The sequence below is a fragment of the Opisthocomus hoazin genome, chromosome Z (genome assembly GCF_030867145.1).
Source record: "Opisthocomus hoazin isolate bOpiHoa1 chromosome Z, bOpiHoa1.hap1, whole genome shotgun sequence".
Classification (NCBI taxonomy): domain Eukaryota; kingdom Metazoa; phylum Chordata; class Aves; order Opisthocomiformes; family Opisthocomidae; genus Opisthocomus; species Opisthocomus hoazin.
The window spans coordinates 54,866,248-54,872,247 of record NC_134454.1 but is presented as its reverse complement, the minus strand read 5'-3'; positions in this window follow the sequence as shown (position 1 = coordinate 54,872,247).

The following is a 6,000-nucleotide window of genomic DNA, read 5'->3' as shown; positions in this document are numbered from 1 at the left end:
TTATGATCTCCCTATGTCAAGCATTTGTTACAGAAACTCGATATTTTGGCTGCATACTCTATTTCTTATTGTTATGCGTTTGCATGGCAAGGTTTTGCTAACGGCAGGGCTATAGGGGTGGCTTCTGTGAGAAGCTGCCAGGAGCTTCCCCCATGTCTGAAACAGCCAGTGCCAGCTGGCTCTAAGACGGACCCACTGCTGGCCAAGGCCACACCAATCGGCAATGATGGTAGTGCCTCTGGGATAGTGTATTTAAGAAGGCGAATAAAAAAGAACTGCGGTGAAATGGCAGAGAAGAAAGAGGAGTGAGATGATGTGAAAGAAACAGCTCTGCACACACCAAGGTCAGTGAAGAAGGAGGGGGGAGGAGGTGCTTAAGATGCTGGAGCAGAGAGTCTTCCCTTGCAGCTTGTGCTGCAGACCATGGTGAGGCAGTCTGTGCCCCTGCAGCCCATGGAGGTTCACAGTGGAGCAGATCTCCACCTGCAGCCTGTGGAATGGACCCCATGCTGGAGCAGGTGGATGCCTGAAGCAAGTTGTGACCCCATGGGGAGCCCGCACTGGAGCAGGCTCCTGGCAGGACCTGCGGACCCATGGAGAGAGGAGCCCACACCGCAGCAGGTTTGCTGGCAGGGTTTGTGACCCTGTGGGGGACCAACGCTGGAGCAGCCTGTTCCTGAAGGACTGCACAAGGGGGAAAGCACCCATGCTGGAGCAGTTTATGAAGAGCTGCAGCCCGTGGGAAGGACTCATGCTGGAGAAGTTTGTGGAGAGCTGTCTCCTGTGAGAAGGACCTCACGCTGGAGCAGGTGAAGAGTGTGAGGAGTCCTCCCCCTGAGGAGGAAGGAGCGGCAGAGACAACGTGTGATGAACTGACCACAGCCCCCATTCCCCGTCCCCCTGCGCTGCGCGGGGGGAGAAGGGAGAGAAACGGGAGTGAAGTTGAGCCCGGGAAGAAGGGAGGGGTGGGGGGAAGGTGTTTGAAGATCTACTTTTAGTTCTCTTTATCCTACTCTGATTTGATTGGTGGTAAATTAAGCTCCCTTTTGTCCCCAGTTCAGTGTGTTTTGTCCGTGACAGCAATTGGTGAGTGATCTCTCCTTGTCCTTGTCTCGACCCATGAGTCTTTCATCATATTTCCTCTCCCCTGTCCAGTTGAGAAGGGGGAGTGATAGAGTGATTTTGATGGATACCTGGCATTTATCCAGGCCAAACCAAAACACATATCAATGTATTTCAGCAGAGCAGCTCACCAAAAGACAACTGTGCATGTAGAAATGAGCTCAGTTGCACACAAGATTTTGCAGGAACATAGGCTCCTATTCATTTCACCCATGCTCAGTTGGTTAGCATTGTGAGTACCCAAAAAAACATCTGAAAAACACAGGGAAGGAAGAACAGTGTTGCGACTTGTTCAAGAACGTTGTGCGGTCTCCCAGTGGCATTGATGAGCCGAGCTTGGAGCTGACTGAGTTGCATGGCACACTCAAATTGCTGGGTACTGAGAGCAAAGTGTTAATTTCAGAATTTACTCAGATGTTTCCATGGGGTTCCACCCATACTACCTAGTTGCTGGGGCTGCAGTATGTGCATGGAGTTATTCAGCAGATGTGAGAGAATGTTTCTTCTAATGTTTCTTTTAATTTCAGGTGAGCAGTGCTATACAACCCTATCTTTATGGGCTGTCAGGGCTGCAGTTAGAAGTAGGTAACTGTGAAAATTTCTTCATGATGTCATCTAAATTTCTTAAGGCGTAGAATTTAACCCAGCTTCAGTCAGTGCTATTTCAAAGCCTTCTGTTTACAGCTTCCTTCCAAGTGTAAAAAGTATTGTCACAGGGACAACAACGCAGACCAAAACACCGAACGCTTGTGTTTGACCTACGGGCTGGAAATTCCTTCTTATGCCAGGGTTCTCAGTAAGATCAGTGACAGAGGACCAGCATGTGATGATGAAAGATAATGAGATAAAAAGTTTCACACCCGCTCTGAATGTTTCCTTGGCATCATATCAGTCTGCAAGCTGTTTGGTCAAAGGCAGATGAGAAACATAATTCAGAAAACAACCTTTGTAAGACAGAGGTGTTCTTTTATTCACTCTGTGGGTTTGTGCAGCTGATGTCATGAGTCTGGACTTCAGTGGGAGTTTTTTAGTTTAAGTAGACTGAATTTATGCAGAAAATCTAGAGTGTTTGGTAGCAGTTATAAATATTTCTAGTCTACCATTATTTTATTTTACACTTAAAAATATGTAGTTTCTGTACGCATTTATTCATGTAAATTTTATATGACAATTTTCTGCCCTCAGTTCCAGCACTGTCAAGTAATGCTGCTGATTTCAGAGTAAGTGTGGGTTAATACTCCTATAAAAGGAGTGCTCTTGACTGTCAAATACATCAACCCTTCCTTGTTCCATATGCTCCTATTTTTCTAGAGTTTACTTACAAATGTTTTCTAAGGGAATCCTGTGACCAGTAAATAAATTGTTATTTTAGAAACTCTATTTAAAAATAAGAAGATGGTGGCCTTCGAAGCATATGATTGCATAGGTACTTTGCCTAAATACTGGAAAAACACAATTTCTAAAAGAACAAAACAGATAGGTCCAATGTGAAGCACTCCTGACTCCATTTCTTTGCTGGACACAGGATGAAATAAATATTTTTACTGTAAGTTGATCTTTCCAACAAAGGGTAATGTGTCAGTGACTCTCTGTGTTGCAGCACTGCTCCATATTACAACGAACATTACAGCAGCTCAAACACAGGTCCAAGTTCAACATGGTAATAGAAAGAGAAGCTCTTTGGAAACAGCCTAAAAAGATACTGGCAAAAGCTTTTAATGCCCTAAACTCCGCTAACAGAGACCAGCCATTAGCTCAAGTGGGTTGAGACTGTAAATTTAACACAGAAGAATGAGAGTTATTCTCTGTGCTTCTGATGCAGGCACTTGATAGACACATTTTTGGTCACATTTGATAACAAATAATGTGTTGTATACAGCCATTAAATGACTGAAGCAGTTTAAATGGAACTTCTGTTGTCCATCTTCCGTGGTGTGTGTTCTGATTCCTAGTGCTACAGAATACCATAAAAAGACATACTATTTTTTTTTTAATTTAATGAAATAATTAATCAGTATTATATAATTTTCTATTGCCTTTCACTGCAATATTCCTCACAGGAAAACTCTGCCCACAGGAGACTTTCTTTTTTTACTGAAAGAATACTAGATCTAACACTAACTGCATTTGTTTTCACTCTTTTGACTGTATATGCCTTTATTATCATCAGTCACAAATGCCCTCAAACAGTTTTTGGTGCATAACATCTCTGCCTGGGGCTAAAGGTTCAACACCTTTGAAAGCAAAAAGTGTGTTTTGATTGTACTTACTGAATGTTTTCAAACTAAAATAAAAACAACAAATTTGGATTTCTTATTTCATATGAAGATTTTGAAGTCTATTGATTTGGTTCACTGATGTGTAAAAGGCTTGATATCTATGCTTTGCTAGTGTTTGGAGAAGGTGTAAACAGTGCACATTTTAGTAGAGCTGGCTATGCTTTAGAATGCAGAACAGAAGGTTAGGAGCGATAACTTAAAATCCTGATTTGCGAACAGCTGCAGCTTCTCAGTGTGCTATTTCAGTGATAAAACACGGATATGACAGGGTTGAAGGGTTTTCACTTAAGGATGAAAATGTTGTTACAGTTCAGACTAACCTGCACAGAACAAGTCACTCTGAGACACTGGAATGATAACTCACCTTGGAGAGAGGCAGAGTGGATACCATTAGTAATACAGATGGCAGCAAGAGAACGAGGTAGTCACTGCCAAGACAGTATGGGTTTATTTGATAACATCTGGAAACACTGCAGTAAAGATGAAGATTGTGCTTATACCTTAAAAGTTCCAAGAAACAGATAAATAGATATGCAGATTCCAAATCATGTGCTTACCTGAAATGACAGGAGTAGTCAATGATCAGAGCCAGCATCCCCATAACATAGTGTTTAAACTTGGTGTTGTGCTCATTTTCCAGTAGGCCTCTCAATTAGTTGTATAATGGTGTTATGATTTAGTTTGTGGACAGAAAATATTAATTTCTTAAAGCAGCATTTTTCTGCAAAGCTTTTGGCTGGTAAAATGTTCCGCACTTCTTAAAGTTGCACGGACAGCTACATTCAGATAGTTATTTAAACATATGTCTAGCTTTAAGCTCATGGACGAAGTATTGATCTCTTTGGATAGGGTGTGATCTTAAAAAAGCACACACAAGCTAATGCCACTGACTCTCCAGGGACTCCTCAAAAATGTGGCCTTCAACCTACCGTCTGCTACAATGCAGGGAGGGTAGAGAAGAAAATAAGCAGTATGGTGGTAAAGGACCTTTAGAAAAGATAGAAATAACGGAGCGCCCCTGAAATGTACTTCCCTTTTTAAATTAGCCTGAAGTGCAAGCCATGGCAGGTCAGCATTCGTAGCAGGCAAACACACGGGCTGAGAAAAAAAAGGGAGAAATCTTCTGTTCCCCTCTACATCTTCTGCGAACATCTCCAGAAACATGTAGTATGAAGCACTGTGCACAAAACTATTTTGTAACCTGGAAAAAGAACATTAAATTTCCTCTTCCTTTTGTAGTGAGAAGATGGACATATTGATTCGGGCAGCATGACCTTTTAAAGAAGATGAAGGTAGGATGAGCTGTCGCCTAACATCATCACCTCCCCGCCAGCCCTCTTACCTCCCCTTTGATATCACAATGCTGCTGAGTGGCCTGCCTCTAGAAAATACCTCTCTGGCCAGCTGAATTGAGCCCTTAAAGGTAGAACACCCAGGTGAAAGATTTGCTCAGCATTTTTAAGAGTCACAGCTATACACAGTTTAGTGCATGTCTGTAGGGAGAGATAATATTTTTGTTAGCCTGTTCAATATAATTGGAATAAAACCCTTCAGGGATCAGAGTCTCTTCATTGGGACTAATTGAATCTCTTAAGTCTTGTGTACATCTCACTTCTCTCATATACGCAGACCATTAAAGCTGCAACAAAACTCCCGCATAAACAGGAAGGTAAGTAAACCTTTTCCAGGAACAGAAGCATGGCCTGTAACACCACAATCACAGCTGCCCTCCATAATGAAGAGGCATTTCACACTGACACCAGAACAAATGTCTTTGTCCTCCCAAAGCAACTTGTAATCCATCTTTCAAATGATTCTTTTGAAGATTTTTCTTGGGCATGGGGTTGGGAAGTGAGTTGGACAGTGGAAGAGTAAGAAGGGAGAGAGGCACAAAAATTGCTTAGCCAGGTTTTGATTTACCCAGTACAAATTCTGGAGTATTTTTAAGATGTTGATTGCATTCCATGAGACAGTTCCTGTTACGAAGATATTGCTCAAAGCGCATGGTAAGTTATGGCCGAATACATCCATGATATATTATGATCTAGAAGGCTGCACTTGCATGGGTTTAAGATTAAGTGAACACCTGCAACTACGTAATCCTTCTGGGACTGACAGCTATTGTTATTTCATGTTGATTGGTCTAACGCATTTCACCATTGTCTTTCTTGAAATCTTATATTAGTCCACCTATCTTTGAGAAACTGTAATGCGGAAAACATATACAATAGCTCACACACACAGGAGTAAATCTATTGTGGGCCTAAACACACTGACATTTACACTGACATTTAACTGGCACAACATAGTAGTAAGTGATGCCCTGTAAGACTTTCATATAACTGCATTTCAAAGTATTGTCCCACCTGTCTTCTCACAAAATGTTGATTGCTGTGCTATTTGCCAGTCAGAACCTATGAAAGTTTGCTTCTGTCTTTCAGGAAAAATGGATATTTTACTAAAACTTTTTTTCCTAGACAGACTAGAAAGATAAGGCAGTCTTAAAATATCAGAGACAACAAAACGGTAAGGAAACTTGAACTACACAAAATCTGTTGATACTGTTTTATAAATCATTGCTCTGGATTTTCCAAAGGAA